The following is a 21,245-nucleotide window of genomic DNA, read 5'->3' as shown; positions in this document are numbered from 1 at the left end:
CCTCCTGCTTCCCTCCACACCTTTTCATTACCATTTAAGTACCTAATACTAAAGTATGTTCTTGGGTTGATATTTAGTTTCTGGATAAATTATAACTTTCCAGCCAATGGGAAAAAAAGTCAGAAGGAGGGGTGGGGACTACTGTGTTAGGGTCTGTGTTGTCTTGTGTTTTGCAGTTTGCATTTTGCACTCCTTTACAGAGACTGGAAGTTGCCCTTTCTTAAAAGATTGTAATAAATGTCTTTTTGCTTTTTTCCTTGAAAGTCTCTGATTTTAATTTGGGTCAGGGTTGATGGTCCACACTCTTCCTCCCTTCCTTCCTCCCTTCCTTCCCTTGTTGTAGACTGGACCCTCAAGCTCTCTCCTCCCTCCTGGGTTATTTTTCTCCCTTTTTTTGTCTTTTTTTCTTTTTACAGATGAACTGTATCCTCAAAAAACTATCTTCTCTCATGTAGTAAAAACTTCCACATGCCCCTTTCCTGCCATCTGCTCCCAATGCCTGGAAGAGGGGACACAAAATGGAGTTCTCACAGAAATCTGAGTGAAAGGTTTTCTCTCAGTGAAAGAGAACAGGAATCCCCCAGCCCTGTCCTGGACAAATGACTGAAGTTCCGGAGTGAGAGAAGCCGGTCTCTCTCTGCAGGCAGATTCCGGCCAAGGGCCTAACCAAAGGAATCACTTAAAGAGAGGCCCCTTCCCTAGCATTTTCCTGCCATCCTTGGCGCAACCAGTAGTTTGGTGCTGAATGTCTCCCTTTTCTCCTCCCCAAGTGTGTGCTGGGCCATAGGGGAAGACTTTTTGGGCTCTGGCCCTGGCCCCAAGGAAGGAGCTGACAGAATCCAACCTGGGCCATGAGGGACAGGCTGGGAGGGTGGCCCAGACCAGACAGGTCCACCTTTGGCAAGTAGCCCATGCCAGGCTCTTGGACCTTTTCTTCCCTTGGGCAGTGGGTGACATTTCTGCTGGCACATAGGAAGTGGTCCTGCTGTTTTCCCTGGGAGCTCCCTACTTAGTCTGTTGGAGCTCCCCATTATCCCATCTAGAGCTGAGGGGTGGGACATGGGGGTCACATGACACAGCCTAGGGGACCAATGGCCAATGGATAGGACATGGCTACCCCGGGAGGAAAGGACTTGCTCTCCAGCGCTGGCTGGATGCCCACGAGGCCTGAGTATCGTGCAGGGGATGGCTCTTTGGGCCTGGGAGGGAGACCGGCCTCTGCAGCCCCTCCCTCCCCGGGGGTCTGTGATAGGAAGACTCGGGGGATGGCGGCAGCCCCAGTACCTGAAGCCCCTCCCTGCCCTGCCAGCCCCTCTCCCCCCCAGTTGTCCCGCGGCCTGGGCTGCCAGTCCCGAGGATCCCCGCTGGCCCGGCCCCTTCTGCCCCACAGACTTCAGCCTTTCCCAGCTGCTCCCCCGCTGCTCCTGCCAATCTTCCCTTCCCGGAGCCTCCCACTGGGCTTTCCGCTCCGGGCCCAGCTGCCCAAGTTGCAGCTCTGTGGCGGCTCTGCCTGAGAGGCTCCTCCGGACAAGCTTCCCTTGGGACAGACTTTAGCACCTCGGACCAGCCAGACACCAATTGCTTGGGCCCGGACTCCCCAGGGACTCCGCCGTCCTCTAGAACTGGCCTGGGTTCTGTTCTCCACACTGACGACTTTAGGGCCTAGAACCCTTCTTCCCTCCCCAAGAAAAAGACTGCGGCCCCCCACCCTCTTGTGTGTTTGGCGGCTTGTGAGGGGTGGATGAGCTTATACAATCAGAGGAGGAAAGACTCAGATTTCAGAGGTGGAAGGAACCTTAGAGACACTGAATGCAGCTTTCCTCTCCTTTTGCATATGAGGAATCTGAGCCACAGAGGGGTGATTTCCGGAGAGCCACACGGCTGTCACCTGTGTGGGGCAGGATTTGAACTCACTTGAATTCAAATCCATTGCTCTAACCATTGTACCAGACTCCTATTAGAACCTTTCTCCTAGAGTAATAGGATTTTCCTCTATTTAAAGGGCACAACAGTGCTTTAGCATTCACAGAGTATTGGGGTGAACGAGTTTCTCAGAGTCCTGACAATGGAGGGGGCTTTGGAGGATGACAGAGGTCCAGACTGTGGCTTCCAAACAGGTGTACCCGAGGCAGCCTGGAGGCATCATGAGTGGATTGACGCAAGGAGAGGGGTATCAGGGAAAGGGGGCACATTTCAAGGGAAGCTTGAAGCACACCAGAGGGAAACTTCAACAAATTAAAATTTTCTTCTAATCAAAGAACGAAGACTACATTAGAGCTGAAAGGAACCTTAGAATATGTAATATTAGAGAAAGAATGGACTTTAGAGCGGAGAATATCTCCACCGAAGAGGCCGTAAGTATTCAAATTTTGGATTGTTAAACATGAGAGGGAGATGACACCGTGGCCGGATGGAAGAGATCTTAGAACAGAGTGAGTCAGAGCCAGAAACTTCCCTCCAATGCACAATATGTAATGTTATTGTGAAAGAGAAAAGTGGGAAAGCAAAGCTGGAAAGGACAGTAAAAGTTTGAATGTTGGAACTTGAAAGGATGTTAGAGGTCACTGAGTATAAACTGTTCATTTTATAGATGAGAATAATGAGGCAGTTCCAGCCACAAACAACTGGTGGACCAAAAATGAGATGCCGGGTCCTAAGGGCTACTCTGGGGCTCTTTCTTTAAGAAGAATTTTAGTCAGACATTACAAGAGCTTTCTCTAAAAGGGGCAAGGGATAAGGACCAAGAATAGCTGCAACATTTCCTTACCTGGACACCTTTCAAGAGAGATTAGTTTCTAGTGTTTCTCTCTTAGTTATTTTTGTTTTTCGATTCCATCTTGTCCAAAATTTTTTTTTTTTTTTTTTACCTCTGGCCAGTTGATGATCCTAATAGGGCCCCAGCCTCTGACTAGAAGACTCAGTGGAATCCTGGTCTTCCCAGGAGACTGATATCAGAATGGAGAATCTCCAGCAGCTTCCTGTATTATAATACCAGGAGTTGCCAAGCTTCCAAGTCAGGTATGATGACCACTACGGATAGACCAACAGTCAAGTGCCAGGCCTCCCCTGAGTCTTCTATTTGTCCACTTGGACTCCATGAAAGTGGCCAATTAATTCCTAGTCCTCAATTGAGACCACCAGTTGTGTTCCAAGGCTCGATTGAGACCAACAGAGCCCTAGCCAGCCCATCCCCTGGATCCTAAGTCCCCACTTGGGTACTACAACTCCAGACAAATCATCCATAAAGTCCCAGACCCCCACAGAGAACACTCCAAGCCTCACTGTGAGACCACCAACTTATTAATAGGATCTCACCAAGATGACCCACTACATTTTTCCCTCAAACACATCTTTCCCCAGTTATCTATTTCCCTTGAGGAAACTTGCATTCTTTTGAAAATGTAACTTTTTTCAAGTAAGAAACATTCATTTTCTCTTCTTCCCACCTGTCTCCCCTTCCTCCCTAGCTGCAAAAAAAAAAAGAAAAAGAAAATCTTGTAACAAATATGCATAGTCAAGAAAAACAAATCACAGCAGTGATTGTATCCAAAAATCTATGTCTTCTTCTGCATCCCAAATCCATCATTTTTGGTCAAGAAACACATAGTATGCTTTTTATAGATCCTCCAAAATCATATATAATTACTACATCAATCTGTTGAGGACCAGACTTAAGTGTGGAACCTAGACAGTGTCTAAAAAGGTCAGAGGGGACTGCACCACTTGGGGGGGTCAATTTTCCAAAACCCCCGTCCCACCCACACACCACAGAAATGTTTCATTCTTACAATCTTTATCTTATTCTTTGAAGTAGAGCTAACAAGCCCAAGGAAAGACTGACATAACCCAAAGAGTCAGCAATATGTGTCTAAAGGTCATAAAGCAAATTTACCGTCACAGATGTTGCTTAAAAAAGAACATATGCTTTTCTTTAGACAATAATAACCTTGCCTGCTTAGAAAATATATATTTTGTGAAATAAATTAGAGTTAGAGACAACAGGCAAAGAAGTCAAAGAATGCAACTGCCTCTCAGTCTCCTTGTATCATTATCATTGTCTCACATGATGCGATCTATTCTGCTGGTGTGAACCCAGTAGTCACTAGACGTGGTTCCCGTGACATCAGTCAGAGTTCTTAAGTCTTTCAATAGCATTTATCTTTATGATATTGTTATTGTTGAGACTGTACTGGTTGTCTCACTTCTCTGTGACAATTCACGTCTTCTCAGTTTTCTCTGAATTGCTCCTTTTATCATATTCCATTACATTCATATGCTATGATGTGTTCTAGCATTCCATCTTCCACACAGCTCTTCCTCTTTCTTCTCCTTCAGTTCTCTTCCACATAATGAGGAAGCCATCCTCCTTACCAAGGCAAATTCATCTACTTGCACAAGAGACCCCATTGCCTCACATACTCTCCAACATATTGCCCCTTCAATCTTCCCTCTTCTTTCTCTTAGCTTCAATCTTTCCTTATCTATAGGCTAATTTCCTGTTGCCTACAAACATTCCCATGTCTTGCTCATCCTCAAAAACCCTCACTTGGTCCACCTATTGCTGTTAACTTTTATATCACATTTCTCCTCCTTTCTGTGACTTTAGTCTTCAATGGCCATTTACAGTGGGTTCCTCAGTTTCCTTTCCCATCACCATCTTCTTAACTCTCTAGTCTGGCATTTGAAATGAACAGTTCAATCTCAATTGTTCTCTCTAATGTTACTAATATCTCTGCAGCTTTTGACACTGTTGACCCTCTTCTCCTTAATATTCTTTTTTTCCTCTAGGATCTCATGACATTATTTTCTCCCACTTCTCCTTTGACCTATCTGACTACTCCTCTGTCTCCTTTTGGCATGTACATCCAGATCATACTTGCAAATGGATCATTCAAGACTCTGTCCTGAACCCTTTTGTCTTCTTCTATAACTATTTCACTGAATGATCTTGGGAATGATCTCCCAAGAGATTCAATTACTATTTTCATGCTGATGATTCTCAAATCTACTTATTTATTCCTAACTTCTCTACTGACCTCTAGTTTCAAATTCCCAGCCACCTTTTGGGGATCTCAGACTGAATGACCCATAGATATCTCAAATCCAACATGGCCAAAACTGAACTCATTATCTTTGCCCCCAACCTTCCCTTCTTTTTAATTTCCCTATTTCTGTTATGAGCCAGAACTTCAAACAAGGTGATAACTCAGTGGAATTGATGGAAGTAATGCTTGTGTGCTTGGGTTTGCACCTTTAAGAGTTCACACATTAGCTCACACATTTGGGAGATTTAGTATGACATATCCAAATTCACACCTCCCATAATCCCACTCTCAGAGGAGGAGTCCACCTTTGAGTTTATACCTCTAAAAGAGCATAAAAACAGCTGAGCTCAGTCAGGAGAGTTCAGTTGAAAAGATTGAGAGGGGAATGTCAGTTGGAGATTGAGAAGCCACCAGTTGGAGTTGAGCTGGAGGCAGAAGCTGGAAGAGCTAAAAGACAAGTTTCAAGAGCTCTTGGAACCAAGCAGAGAGATAAACCTCTGAGCTAACTGGGCCCAAGGAAAGAGATAAGACTTGGAAGGAGAAAATAAATGTTTGGATTTTATCAACTGGCTGCATTTGAAGTGATTATTACTCTGAACTGAACCTAAGGCTGCCTCCAGAAAACCTCCCCAAAAACCTGCTCCCCCAGAGAGAACAATCATATTATACAAAAGAAGAGAACGCCACATATTTCTGTTTTTAAATTCTATTTTAATTTAATTTCAGTTTCCTAATTATCTCTTTACCTTCCTCTTCCCCACTTATTGAAAAGACAAGAAAAACAAAACCCATTATAAAAATGTATAGAGTAAAATATATATCAAGAGAATTCTGGGAAGATGACAGAATGGGTCAGAAAAGTCCAAGTTCTCCAGTTTTCCCCATAATGAAGACAAAAGTGTGCCTTGGAGCAAACCAAAGAACATTAAAACAAATAAGAGTTAGGGGAGAACAGTGGTCTTCCTAAGACAATTGGAGATGCAAAGAAAGATATTAGGACTGAGGTTTGGCTCCTTTGAAGTATAAACACTCCAGGTTAGTTTCCCCAAATAGTAAGCAATGAGCCTAAGGCTAGCCAGGTTGGGAAGTAGCCTCAGTCCCAGCCCCAGCCACAAGAATATTTACTTCCCAGGCAATATGGGGAGTCAGAGTTTGAGGTAGGTAAAAATGAGGGAACTTCTGCTGACAAACCAAGGTATGCTGCTAAAATGCCACCCTAGACTAGAAGGAACCAACACATACCCACCACCACAGGACTAGAGGTGATTATTCTAACAAACCCTTATTTTTAAAAATGAGCAGAGAAAGGAAAAAGAAAGAAACCAACCATAGAAAATTACTATAGGGATGGAGATCAGGGTTAGTCTTCAGAGGAGGATTCTGAAGTAAAAAAAAAAAAGGCCTTTCTTACTAGTAGGAATACTTAGTAGTATCATCAAGTAGTGACAAGTAATATCAAATGGTCACCTGCCCAAAAAGAATTCATAGAAGAACTTTTTAAAAACTTTTAACACTCAAATGAGAGAGATTGAAGAAAAACCATTTTACATATATACACACCAATCCAAAAAACAAGAAGATTATGTCAAGAAAGTCAACCAATTAGAAAAGAGATGCAGAATCTTAAGGAAGAAAAGGACTCCTTGAAAACTAGCATCAGGCAAGGGGAAGTCAGCAAAGTTGTTAAGAGACCAAGAAAAAATAAAACAGAAAGAAAAATAGAAGAGAATGTGAGACCTTTCATAAGAAAAACAAGAGATCTAGAGAGCAGATCAAGAAGAAAAACCCTAAGAATAACTGGACTACCTGAAAGAATCTTAACATAGTAATACAAAAAAGAATATTTATATAACATATAAGAAATATTAAAGAAAATTGCCCTGAATTGACAAAATAGGAGGGGAAAGTAGAAACAGAAAGAATCCACAGATTACATAGGAACATCATAGCTAGTGGTAGTGGAGAGGTGTGAGAATTGAGATAGAAATCCGCTCTGATCGGGGCACAGGTCCAACACAAAAGAATTCGTCAACCCCAAAATCTGTGGCAAAAAATGGATTTTTATTGTTCACTAAGACGAACATTTTCTTAGTGGGCAAAACTTCTCATTAGAAGTTTGGCAAGAGATGGATTGACAAGTCATGAGTATATGGAATACATCTTGGCCTGGGGCTGGGAGTTGTCTGGGCTAATCAATAAAGGATCATCAGACAGAGATCTCCAACTGAATAAAATAATTTTGAAGGCTTTTTCCCAGAGTCTGGGAGTTCCTGAAGGGAATCTGGGCCACCCCCCAAAAGATCAATGGAGGGTGATTTGACTGAGATCTCCAACTGAATGAAGTTGCTTAACTTTGTCTGGGAAAGTATGCTTTTTCCCAGGGGAAGGCCTGAGACCCTTAATCTCCCTTCTTTTACAGATTAAAGGGAACCCAGTTTCACCCCCATCATTGGAACACTATATATCAAAGAGCAAAAGAACTAGGGTTGTGGCCAAAAATATCAAACCCAGAAAAATTTAACATAATCCTGAATGGAAAAAAGGATATTCGATGTATTGTCAGACTTTTAGGGTTTTGTTGCAAAAAGAGCTGAATTTAATTAAAAAAAAATTTAACATATAAGATCTGAGAAAAATATCAGGTAAACATCAAAGATTAATTTCAAGGGACTTAACTGTTTACATTTTATATATGTGGAAATGTAGACCATATGTCTAAGATTGTCATTAGTATTTGCATAGTTCAAATGAAATATTGGGGTAGAGCTAAATATGATGTGATTAAAAAGCAAAATCATGTAGAAAAATGTTAAAAGGAATAATTGGGTTGTACAAATGAGGAGTGAGAGCAAGATCTGACATACAGAAATTATTTGGGGAGGAATGCTGGTACTTCCAGAATCCTACTCACATCAGGAATAGGTTAAAAAAGGAACTATAGATAGACAGAGCAATAGATAGATAGATAGATACAGAGAGAGGTATAAAAATCTTCTAAATTTATTAATGAAGAGGTTAGGGTTCCTGGTGGTCAGGGAGTTAAATGATGAGGTTAGTGGCAGTTTTGGGGTTCAGGGAACCAAATAAAGAGGTTGGGCTCCCCTAAATTTCCCCTAGGATTTGGTGCAAGGTAGGGAGTTGTGTGAACCCCTTCTGGTAGTGCAGAGGTCCTTTGTAAAGGAATTTACAAACAGGAAAAGCTAAGACTGGTAAAAAGAAGTTTATTATTGGCACTGTGAAGTTGGCTTTTGCTATGTGGGAATATATATATGCATGCAATGTATAGTATTTATTATGTATGCTTTTGTGAAATAGAAATTTATTGTTTTATATTTTGAATCTTCTTATGTTCTGTTGTGCACATAACAATTTTTTCTTTTTCTATTTTGTATGTGTTTTAAATTAATTAATATATTAAAAATTAAAAAGCTAATTTTCCATTAATCATATTCAAAAAAAAGAAAAAATGAAGTATTATGCCACAGTTCTCTTTTATTGTCCTGACTCAGTTTCCCTAATTATCCTGACTCAGTCCTGCCTCAGTTTCCCTGCTTCTCAGTCCTGCAAAACCTCCCCTCCCTCTTTATCAGAATACTTGATCAAGGATAAAAGATCTTATGTTTTAGAATATCACAATGCCTCTCCCCATCCCAAGCTATCCAAATGTCAGATACTGTCTTATCAAGAAGCCTCTCCCATGTCTGGGGTGCCTCCCCCTGATTACATCATCTCATCTCTGGAGGCTCACCCCACCCTGTCAGAATCTTGTCCCACTCTCAACACCCTGACTCAGCCCCTGCCTCAGTCTACCCCCTGTGTCTGAGCCACGTGCATATATGTCATTGAGAACTCTGATTGTTTGCTGGGTTCTTGGAGATGACAGTTTCATTCACCCCTGGGACCAAACCATGGATCCATTTGGTCCCAGTATATCTCTCCATTTAATAAACTAGTAAATACTTTCTAATCTCTATCTTGCTCAGTTTCTCCAGCATTACATTTTGGAGGCTTCCCACCAAGGTATTAGAAAATGAGCAGGATTAGAGATAAGAGACTTTCAGGTCTCTGCCTTGGGCCTCAGGGTGGCTGGGGATCTGAATTCTTGGCCTGGAGAGGCCAGTCCCCTGGATTTTTTTTCCAGAGCCTTGGAGAAAGAGAGCAGTTTCCAGCCACAACAGTCTGATGGCAGATACCCCCATTTCAGCCAAAGGAGAGTAAGTCTGTCTGAGTACTTTTTGGGGTACCATCTGGTTAGTACCTTTTGGGGTACTATTCTGTTCTGTCTGTATGCTAGCATCTGGATTCCCAGAATTATGAAATGCTTCTGGATGCAGGGGACCCTACCTGGGTGTCTAAGACACGTCTGGTTCTGTGTGCCAGTTGGCACAACTTTGGGCATTCCAGAGTATAAATCTGGGTGTCTTTTTTAAAGACACCATCTGGCTTAAAAAAAAAACCAACTCCTTTTGGATTCTGGGAGGGAACTGACAACTTCCCTCAGGTCTAGTCTAAAATTTCTAGATAGCCCCTGGTCTGTGTTAAATGTTTTATGTTGGCAGATGATATGATGATATACTTAGAGAACTCCAGAGATTCTACTAAAAAGCTATTAGAAATAGTTGATAACTTTAGCAAAGTTGCAGGTTATAAAATAAATCCCTATAAATCCTCAGCATTTTTATACATCACCAACAAAATCCAACAGCAAGAGATACAAAGAGAAATTCCATTCAAAATAACTGTCCACAGCATAAATGGGAATCTATCTGCCAAAGGAAGGTCAGGAATTATATGAGCAAAATTACAAAACACTTTTCACACAAATAAAGTCAGATTTAATTGGAAATATTTGGAAATTGGATTTCCAATTTTTGGATAATTGGAAATTATTGGAATAATTGGAAAAATATTAAGTGCTCTTGGATAGGCTGAGCGAATATAATAAAGATGACAATACTCCCTAAACTAATCTATTTATTTAGTGCTATACCAATCAGACTCCCAAGAAAATATTTTAATGATCTAGAAAAAATAACAACAAAATTCATATGGAATAATAAAAGGTCGAGAATCTCAAGGGAATTAATGAAAAAAAAATCAAATGAAGGTGGCCTAGCTGTACCTGATCTAAAACTATATTATAAAGCAGCAGTCACCAAAATAATTTGGTATTGGCCAAGAAATAGATTAGTTGATCAGTGGAACAGGTTAGGTTCACAAGACAGAATAGTCAACTATAGCAATTTAGTGTTTGACAAGCCCAAAGATCCTCACTTTTGGGATAAGAATTCATTATTTGACAAAAACTGCTGGGATAACTGGAAATTAGTATGGCAGAAATTAGGCATGGACCCACATTTAACACCGTATACCAAGATAAAATCAAAATGGGTCTATGATTTAGGCATAAAGAACAAGATTATAAATAAAGTAGAGGAACATGGGATTGTTTATCTCTCAGACCTGTGGAGGTGGAAGAAATTTGTGCTAGAAATCATTATTGATCACAAAATAGAAAATTTTATTACATCAAATTAAAAAGCCTTTGTACAACAAAACTAATGCAAACAAGATTAGAAGGGAAGCAACAAACTGGGAAAATATCTTCACAGTTAAAGGTTCTGATAAAGGCCTCATTTCCAAAATATATAGAGAATTGACTCTAATTTATAAAAAAATCAAGCTATTCTCCAATTGATAAATGGTCAAAGGATATGAACAGACAATTTTTGGATGATGAAATTGAAACTATTACCACTCATATGAAAGGGTGTTCCAAATCACTATTGATCAGAGAAATGCAAATTAAGGCCTCTCTGAGATAGCACTACACACCTGTCAGCTTGGCTAAGATGACAGGAAAAAATAACGACGAATGTTGGAGGGGATGTGGGAAAACTGGAACACTAATATATTGTTGGTGGAGTTGTGAATGAATCCAACCATTCTGGAGAGCAATCTGGAATTATGCCCAAAAAGTTATCAAACTGTGCATACCCTTTGATCCAGCAGTGTTACTACTGGGCTTATACCCCAAGGAGATACTAAAGAAGGGAAAGGGACTTGTATGTGCCAAAATGTTTGTGGCAGCCCTGTTTGTAGTGGCCAGAAGCTAGAAAATGAATGGATGCCCATCAATTGGAGAATGGTTGGGTAAATTGTGGTATATGAATGTTATGGAATATTATTGTTCTGTAAGAAATGACCAGCAGGATGAATACAGAGAGGCCTGAAGAGACTTACATGAACTGATGCTAAGTGAAATGAGCAGAACCAGGAGATCATTATATACCTCAACAATGATTCTGTATGAGGATGTATTCTGATGGAAGTGGATTTCTTTGACAAAGAGACCTAATTCAGTTTCAATTGATCAACGATGGACAGAAGCAGCTACACCCAAAGAAAGAACACTGGGAAATGAATGGAAACTGTTTGCATTTTTGTTTTTCTTCCCGGGTCATTTCTACCTTCTGAATCCAATTCTCCCTGTGCAACAAGAGAACTGTTTGGTTCTGTACACATATATTGTATCTAGGATATACTGCGACCTATTTAACATGTATAGGACTGCTTGCCATCTGGGGGAGGGCGTGGAGGGAAAGAGGGGAAAAATCAGAACAGAAGTGAGTGCAAGGGATAATGTTGTAAAAATTACCCTGGCCTGGGTTCTGTCAATAAAAAGTTGTTATAATTTTTTTAAAAAGACAACAATAACAAATTATATTCCTTTGGGCAGAGCACTTGTAGGTCAGGGTTTGATATCCAATGTGTCAGAGAAAAGAAAGGAAAAAGGAACAAAGGAAGGAAGGAAGGAAGGAAGGACAGACACACTGTACAAGATGCTGGGAATACAAAACCAAAGGAAATAACATGCTTATAGACATGTACATTTTTATGTACATATAATATTTTTTCCAATTGTATCTATGATGCCATGTTTAGCTACTAGACAAAGGACAGTTAAGTACAGAGAGACTCATCTCTGAAATTTTCTCTTAAATAAATTGGGTTGTTTCTTTTTGTTTTTACTACAGTAGTTCATAAAACAGATTGTTTTATGTTGACCAACAGCCTTTATTCGTGTGTGAAGAGGAAGTCACGTGACATCTATGATGATCTGGATATGTTTTTTCTTCTGTAAAATGAGAATGATATCTGTTATATCTATCTCACAATTTTATCTTGAGGATCGAATGAGATTATTTATATCAAATATTTTTAAAAGCTTAAAATACTATATGTTACTATAAACTTTTCCAAGGCAGTAAGAAACATCATTTCTTGAGATGTTTGGTCATTTTATCTTGAGTGTTTATAAAAAAACACAATGAAAATAACTATATCTTATACACCAACACCAATTGCAGAAGATGAAGTATATAAAGTTTATTAAGAATTTAATATGATTTGCCTCAATTCTCTGTAACTTCAAAGCAATTGTGGTGAAGGAGGGATCAAAATGCATTGGAAAAATATGATTTGGAATCAAGGAATTAAAGACAAAAAAGATAATTACCTAATTATTTGTAGACTATTAAAAAACCTAATCTTTTTATTCAAGAACATTTTGTTGAAAGAAAGAGTTGGAAAGCATTGGATCCAGCAAGCACCAAACAACATGAATTTCATTATATCTTAACAGACAGCCACAATTGACCACTTAATTTAAAAGTCATTTCAGAATCAGCTCCTGGTAAAGACAGACCATTAAACAGTTATAGTGAAGGTCATCCATATCAAATGTGAAGAAAGCAGAGTTCTGAATTTGGGGCTATGGGATATGTTAAAATCCTAGTTCTATAATGTCTTTCATCCTGATTTTACATAAATCATTCAAACTCAGGGGCCTCAAGTTTCCTCATCTATAAAAGGAAACAGCTAATGAATTCTGAGTCTGGGGTCCCTTTCACTTCTTTATTTATTTATTTTTAACTTAAATGCAAAATATAAAAGAAAAAGAAATTGCCATGTGTACAACAGGACATAAGAGAGAATTCAAAAATATAAAGTAATAAATTTCCATTTCAAGAAAGCCTATAATATAAATACTAAAAAAATTTAAAAAAAAATAAATGTTTTATGTTGTAACTGCTCAGTCAATGTCTGTGTTTTATGTGACTTGTTTGTGACTTTGGTTCAGAGCTCTGCTAAATTAAGGAATTTGGGAATTAGTTAAAATTTACTTGTGATTTTAAACTTTAAAAAAACTGGCACTATCAGGTAGTTTAAATTTAGGGTAGCTTGAATGGAGCTACTTTAGATAAGGAGTTTATGCTAATTGCTTTGAACTCAGGCTGGAGAAAACATCTGATTAGAATTGATTTTAAAAATTGTGGAAAATAATTTTACTGTTGCCTTTGCAGGGCAGATTCGTTCTGAGTATTCTTTTGGGAAGTTTTAAATTGTGGAAAATAATTTTACTGTTGCCTATGCAAGCTACATTTGGTTATCTTTGAATGTAAGATCTTAAGAACTTTTTGGAGTGAAGTTCTGTTAATTTACTTGAAAGGGGTTGGCCAAGTGGAGTGGTAAAGTTCATTGGGAAGGATGGCCACATGAAATTCTCCCCCACCCCCAACCCACTAAATGTTGGGTGGCGTAGGGAAGATTAAACTCGCCCCAACTGCTCTCTGCTACTTCAGCTACAGAGCACCTAGTTAGCCTGGTAGGCAGGTTAGCTCCCCTTCCCTCCTCCCTGTCTCTTTGGAGGTGGAGTGGGGGGAAGGGTGGCCACATGGAATTCCCACACATACACTAAGTGTGTCCCACCCTCTTTCTGCAGAGGCTTGGCTTCAGCAAAAGATTTCAAAAGATAGATAAGCCCGCTTTTAAGTTAATTGATCTATAATTTGGTGAGGCTGTTTCTAAAGGTTTAAAGGATATTTTTAAGAATCTTTCAGATTCTTTTCTGTAGAATTGGGTATTCTGTATAAGTTTAATTGATTGTATTCTGAGGTTATGCCCATAGTTTTTCCTTGTCCTTTTGAAAATGTTTCTATTAAATATGAAAGCTAACTTGTGAATGTAATGAACCACATTTATTACTGTTATCAATATGAGGTTATGGTATTTCTAAAAGTTTAATATATTTAAGAACCTGTTGGATTGTTTTATGTGATATTAGCATGTTCTGTATAGGATATTCTAATTTTTTTATTGGATATATTATAGGATATTCTAATTTTATTATTTATTAAAAAATCAAGTTTTAATTGATTGTATTAGGCCTTCCTGAGCCTCTGAAAATAATATATTTTTTGTCCTTTTGAAAATGTTTTTGTTATGGACAATATGTAATTTGGAATATTTATCTATGTATTGGGTATTTTTAAAAGCAAACTGATTTGTATGTCTAATGTTTACTTATGGGAACATCAGCTTAGATATGAAAAAAGTGAACTTACTGAGACAAATTCTTACTGTCATAAATATAACGTTGTGGTAAATGTCTGTTTAGGATTTGTCTGAAAGTTAATTAATAGAATTTGTTATTAGAAGTAAAATTCCTTGGACTTATAGTTTATGCTATTTGGGAGTTTTAAAGCTCCCCCTCTGACAATTAGTGGGACAATTAACTGCGGTAAAAATGAATTAAAGCTATTTTATCCTGTTTTGCTGAAAGTTAAGTTTTAACTGCTAATGTTATGGTTGTGAACCTGCATTTTTTCCTCCTGTAACTAATTTCTATGAGCAGAGCAATGGTCAATAGAAACTGTTAATGCAATTCAATTATGTCATACCTTGCTATTCCAATCTGATTATATATACCTGGTTATATGGAATCATTATATCCTTAATACTTGGCAAATGGGTATTTATCCTGGTCCTCTGTCTGTTACTGAATATTTGTGTCTGTGGATATTCAGATTTTTAAAAGTTTCTAAATAATGAGAGAGCAAAAGCCTAACTGCCATTTTATCTATTGGGAAGCTGCTGGCCCATTCATACTGGCCTCTTCATGGTTTGTATCAGTCTGTTCTAACCTTCATTTGTTAGATTTGTGTTTTTTGTTCTAGATTTTGGTCAAAATTACAGGTATTGATTTGCTTCTGAGACATGGATCAGCCCATCTGAAGCTTTGGTAGCAGGCAGCACGACCACACCCATCCCCTCTCCTCAGCAGACAACAGGTTTTGAGAAGACCACTGTTCCTGATGTAATTTGAACTGATATTGGGGAGTGGGAAAGTGACTGAATTATTGTTAAAATTTTAACTGTATCACTGTGTTTAAGATTTGTTAAAACTGGGATTTGTTAAAGCTGTTTAACTACTGCTGTATGTTTGAGGGATTTTAGGAAACTTACTGTATTAGTCTGTTATGCATAGGAATTGTGATTCACTCTTGGGATTTATATGTGAAATAGTCATTTGATAATTTCTTTTCCCCGTAAAAACGGGGAGGAAAGAAACTGGTCAGGATATTGAAATTGGGAAAACTGATGTATTTTTCTTAGGCACTTCTGCCCTGCCCCTATTTCATTAGTTCAGATTGAATTGGAAATTATTTAACTCCTTGCTTAAAATTTACTGGACTTTGATTTGCTGGTTTTGTTTTAACTTTGAAATCCCTTGTAGTGCTGGAATTGCCCTGGCAGACTCAGTTTTGGGGAATTATTCTTTAGAAACCCTGATTTCACCCCTGCCTCAGTCTACCCCCTGAGTCTGAGACACGTGTGTGTATATATGTCATTGAGAACTCTGATTGTTTGCTGGATTCTTGGAGAGGATAGTCTCATTCAGCCCTGGGACCAAACCATGGATCCATTTGATCCCAATATATCTCTCCATTTAATAAATTATTAAATACTCTCTAATCTCTATCTTGTTCAGTTTCTCCAGCATTACAGAAGGAAGAAGAAGAAAAGAAGGAAGGGAGGGAGGAAGGAAGGAAGGAAGGAAGGAAGGAAGGAAGGAAGAAAGAAAGAAAGAAAGAAAGAAAGAAAGAAAGAAAGAAAGAAAGAAAGAAAGAAAGAAAGAAAGAAAGAAAGAAAGAAAGAAAGAAAGAAGGTTAGAGATGAATATATAGATTTGGGAACCATTTGCATATGGATGACTATTGAACCCATTTGCATGTATGAGATCACCAAATGAGAGATTATATGGAGAGAAAATGCCCCAGAAAAGACGCTTAGGGGATACCTGTGGTTTGGGATGTGACCTATATAGAGGTCCAGCCAAGAAGACTGAGCAGGAGCAGACAAATGAGTGGAGAATCAAGAGAAATCATTGTCACAAAAGTGTGATCCTGGGCAACTCACTTGATCTCTGTTTACCTTGGTTTCTTATGTAAAATGGGGATAACAATAGTACCTACATTTCAGGATCATTATGAGTTTCAAATGAGACCTTTGTAAAGTGCTTGGTACAGTGTCTGACACATAGGAAGTGCTGTATAAATGTTAGCCATTGTTGTTGTTGTTATAAAAGGCTTCAAAGAGGCCAAGAAAAATGAGAATTAATAAAAGGCCGGTAGTCCTGACTTTGGTGACTTTTGAGAGAGAAGATTGAAAGAAAAGGAACCAAGAGTGAAAAACCACATCTTCATGGGAGAAAGAGATGGAGGAGGAAATGGGGGGAGTGGGGAGGGCAGGAATGTGAGTAAAGTAACATGAAGAGGCAGAAAGAAGGAGCTCTCAGCAAATAACCTCATTTTTTGATCCTTAACAAAGTGTGAGGAGGGATATCGTGAGAGACTTAAGGACAGATGAAGAGATTTATAATGGCCGCTTTGGTAAGAGGAAGAACAAATTGATTGGGGAAATGTTAAAACATTGCCTGGCTGCAGTAAGGACCCAGTTTACATTACATTATATAATGTAAATTTATAGTAGACTCAGATATCATGATTTAGTTTTCATTTTTGCTTGTAAAATATTATTTTGTTGATTTATTTTATTTTACAATACGTAAATTTCTCCCAGTATCACTTCCCTTCCACTCTCCCAGGCAGCTATCCCATATGTCCCAAAGCCTATTGATATTGACTGTCTTCTTAATGGTGGAGTTGGAGAGAGACAAGAGTTCTCTCTTTTCCCAGTCTTCTTCCAGTCTTCTGGAGTCTTCTTCAAACTTAAGAAGTCTCTTCAATCCAGCAGTCCCTTCAGGTACTTCTAGCTTCCAGCTGTACGAGGGAAGGTGGAAGAGACCCACTCCACCTCAGGATGCTGAAGAAAAGGACTTTGGGGAGATATGAGAGGATCTAACGGTCTCCATCATGTCTCCATCCCTAAAATGCTACACTGGAGACTTTAGGTAACTTCCCTCCGATGAGAATTAGGACCTTCTCTCTTGAGTGAACTGAATTACTTTACTCTCAATGAGAGAGCTCCTTCACTCTATTATCTGGTATATATCCTCCTAGGCATACATTCTCTGATTTTCTTTTGCAACTCATTTGGATAAACATATTTTCTTGGCTAAGTGTTATATGTGTTCATTATGGAACTGGTATTTGGTGGGAAAGTGGTCAAACTTGGGGATATAAAGGATATAAAGCTTGTTTCCCCAATAATGAAACAGTGATTAGAAGTTAACTTGAACCTGAAACACATCCTCTAACCAGGGGTCCTCAAACTATGGCAGGGCCAGATGCAGCAGCTGAGGACGTTTATCCCCCTCACCCAGGGCTATGAAGTTTCTTTATTTAAAGGCCCACAAAACCAAGTTTTTGTTTTGACTAGAGTCCGGCCTTCCAACAGTCTGAGGGACAGTGAACTGGCCCCCTAGTTAAAAAGCTTGAGGACCCCTGCCTAAGCTAATGACATTTAAGGGAATAAATAGATTCTTTCCATCATTCTCTCTAGCATTTCTCTTCCCTTTCTGTTAATTCTATTCTTAACTCTGCCAATCTTTATTTATAGCTACTTTATTGTTGATGTGAAACTTACATAGTTATATATACATATACAAAAACATAATAATTTGTCCATGTTTAAACAGTTTGTCCATGTTACGTTCCTTAAAAGTGATTTCATCTTGGCTCTATTATGTTAAATTTTCTGTTAAATTTGGGTTCCATTGATAGAAAGTTCTGAACATCTTTAAGTTCCTTGAATGTCCTTTTTTTCTCCTTCAAAATTATAATTTTGCTAGATATATTTTTGGCCACAGGCCTCATTCTTTTGATTCAATAAGATGGATTTTGATAGAATCCTGGATTCTAGGACTTCCTTTAAATCATAGCTAAAGCCCAATCTTCTATAGCTAGTTTTGCCGTATCCCCCTTAATATTGGTACCTTTCCTCTGAAATTATCTACAATTTATTACATACTGTATAAGCAGATGACATTTATATGTGTAGTGGGTGGAACTCTGAAAGGGTGTACTTGAATCTAAGACAGGAGGGTGCTTGTAGTTAAGTGCCTACTGGGTGTGAGATGGTGGTTCTCTAAGCATATACTTGATGTAATGGTAATGATGGGTAATGTGGTCATGTGATGCCCAGTGTGGTGTGGTGATATAGTAGTGCTGGGGGATTTAAGGGAGTCCCAGAGACTCAGCCACAGCTCTCAGCCACGGAAGACTTCAGACTCCAGACTCCATCTTGGACCAGCCACGTGACAACTCTCCTGCCTCCTTCACTTCTCTACCCTAAGACCAAGGACTTTGCCCGATCCCGAGGTCCTCCCGAGAGCTAGTCTGGATATTACATATATGTTCATATCTATTTCTCAGAGTGCGCGCACACACACACACACATCTTGTTTGTATACAGGTGGTGATATGTTGTCTCCCACAATAAACTGAGCCCTTTTGTTGTTCAGTCAAGCCTGACTTTTCATGACCCATAGCACCCCGAGTGCTGTTCATGGGGGTTTCTTGCCCAAGATACTGAATTATTTTACCACTTCCTTCTTCAGTGGATTAAGGGTGAAGTGACTTGCCCAGGGTCACACAGCTAGTAAGTGTCTAAGGCTGGATAGGAACTCAGTTCTCCCTAATTCAGTGACCAGCATTCTATTCACTGAGCTACTCCCACCTGGTATATTGCAGGCCCTTAATACTTGTTGACTGATTGGGAAAAAAACACAAAACTGACTTCAAAGACTTTAGTGGAAGGGAAGGGGGAGGGGCAGACTGAGTGAGGACCAGGATGTGCAAAGCCCTATATGAAAGTCAACTGTTACTAAACTGAGTAGCAAGGAGAAGCCTACTCATCATAAGAAATTTGAAGAGGAAGGATGGGTTCCTTTCTGCTTCCTGTTGTTGTGCATTGCTGCCAGATACTCAAAAATCTGCCTGAGTTCAAGGCCTCTGGAAATCATAAAGTAAGGCTTGGAAGAAATCTAAAAGCAGGGGCATTTGGAGGCTCAAATGAGACAGAAATGGCAAGTGTTTTGCAAACCAGGTAAATGTTTAACAATCAGGTTCTCTGCAGGTGGGGGAGGGAGAAGGAGAGGGGGAACAGGAAAGGGGGTGGGGAGGCAAGATGAGGGGAAGATATGCACAAACTTTTATGTTTAACTTATGACGCTGATGTTTTCTTTCTTTCTTTGTTTTCTTTTTGCCAAGACGATTGGGGTTAAGTGACTTGCCCAGGGTCTCACAGCCAGGAAGTGTTAAGTGTCTGAGACCAGATTTGAACTCAGGTCTTCCTGGCTTCAAGGCTGGTGCTCTAACCACTGCACCACCTAGCTGCCCCTAACATTGATGTTTCTGAAGTTCAGACATCAAAAGAATAATCAAATCCTGATTTATCAGCTGCCAACGTTTGAGGCTTAGAGGCTCATGCTGAAAATTTAGCAATTGGGTCTCACAAGCTGAGATCATGGTATGTCAGAGTTGACAGGGTCATCTAGGATCATGGAAAACCACAGCTGGGAGCGTCCTCAGAGCCTGAACGCCATTGCTGGAAGGATACTTAATATTTCCTAGCTGTGTGACTCTGGGCAAGTCACTTAACCCCAATTGCCTTGGCAAAAAAAGTCAAAAGATAGAGGAAAGCATATTTTTAAAAAAGTCCTGGCCTGAGGCCCTCACTGTGACTTTTTAGTAATAAATAAAATCAAAATGCATTTTTCCCTAACCGGGTACCACAAATGAACTTACATGGATAAGTTCAACAGAGCTTAGCTCCCTGCTATTGCATGAGCACTGCCGGCTGGCTTGGCTCACTCACTGTAAATGATTAAAGAAGGGAATCATTTAATCAATGCAAATGTGAAAGCATAAACAGGCATTTAAGCCTCTTCCCCCTCCAAAAGCCAACCACAGGCTCCAGGATGCTTGCCCTCGCTTGTCCAAAAAACACTGAGCGGCACAGGAGAGGCGGCAGGGGATGGTAAGTTTATTAAAGAAAAAATTTAGTGCCCAGCAAGGCGACTATAGCTGATTCTAATCACAGGTTGCCATGGTGACTGGTTGTCACCATGGTGACTGGTTGTCGCCAAGGCTACCTGAAATCCTGAGTTGATGGCATTCAGATTATCTCCTTACAGGCCTCCATTTATGAGCCCTAGGCCAGTAGGAGGGAAAGGTTTCTTCCCAGCAATGCCAACTGGAAACAGATGTAAGTTACCAAGGGCTATAAAATATTAGACACCCACACAGGCATATGATATATATATATATATATATATATATATATATATGTATGTTGTATGTATGTATATATACACACACATAAAGACAGAGAACAAAACACAGACAGACATGGAGATACAGAGCCAGAGGAAGAGAAACAGAGATGCCAAGTGCAGAATACTCCATGTAAGACACATAGAACAAGAAGATGTTGCTATGAGACACGCACCAGGGAAGGGCACACACATCATCCCGGGCCCTCTGGTAACTTCGCTGATCTCCTCCTAGCGGGTGGGGGTGGGGGGAAGAAACTGAGGTCCGACAAGGTCACATTGTTCCCAGGATCACACAGGTACTAGGCTCTGACTCCATAGAAGCCAAAGTTCTTTCCGGAACACAATTCTGTCTTCCAGAGCAGTTTCTGCCACCAAACTGTGGTTTCCCCAGGGGACATAAGAATTTGACTTCTAAGTCTCCACAAAGAATAGGTAGAGGACCTTTAGTTCCTATGTGAGCAAAAGGATTAAAACCAGCTGAAGATGGGCCTCATTTTTACTGGGTGGAAAATGCAAAGCACAAGGAATTAGGATGTGGGCACAATGCCTGGCACATACACAGCAGGCACTTCATAAATGCTTGTTTGATTGGCCAGGCCCATAAGAATCTGACAACT

Source organism: Sarcophilus harrisii, chromosome X, assembly GCF_902635505.1.
Source record: "Sarcophilus harrisii chromosome X, mSarHar1.11, whole genome shotgun sequence".
Classification (NCBI taxonomy): Eukaryota; Metazoa; Chordata; class Mammalia; order Dasyuromorphia; family Dasyuridae; genus Sarcophilus; species Sarcophilus harrisii.
Note: the sequence above shows the minus strand (reverse complement) of the source record.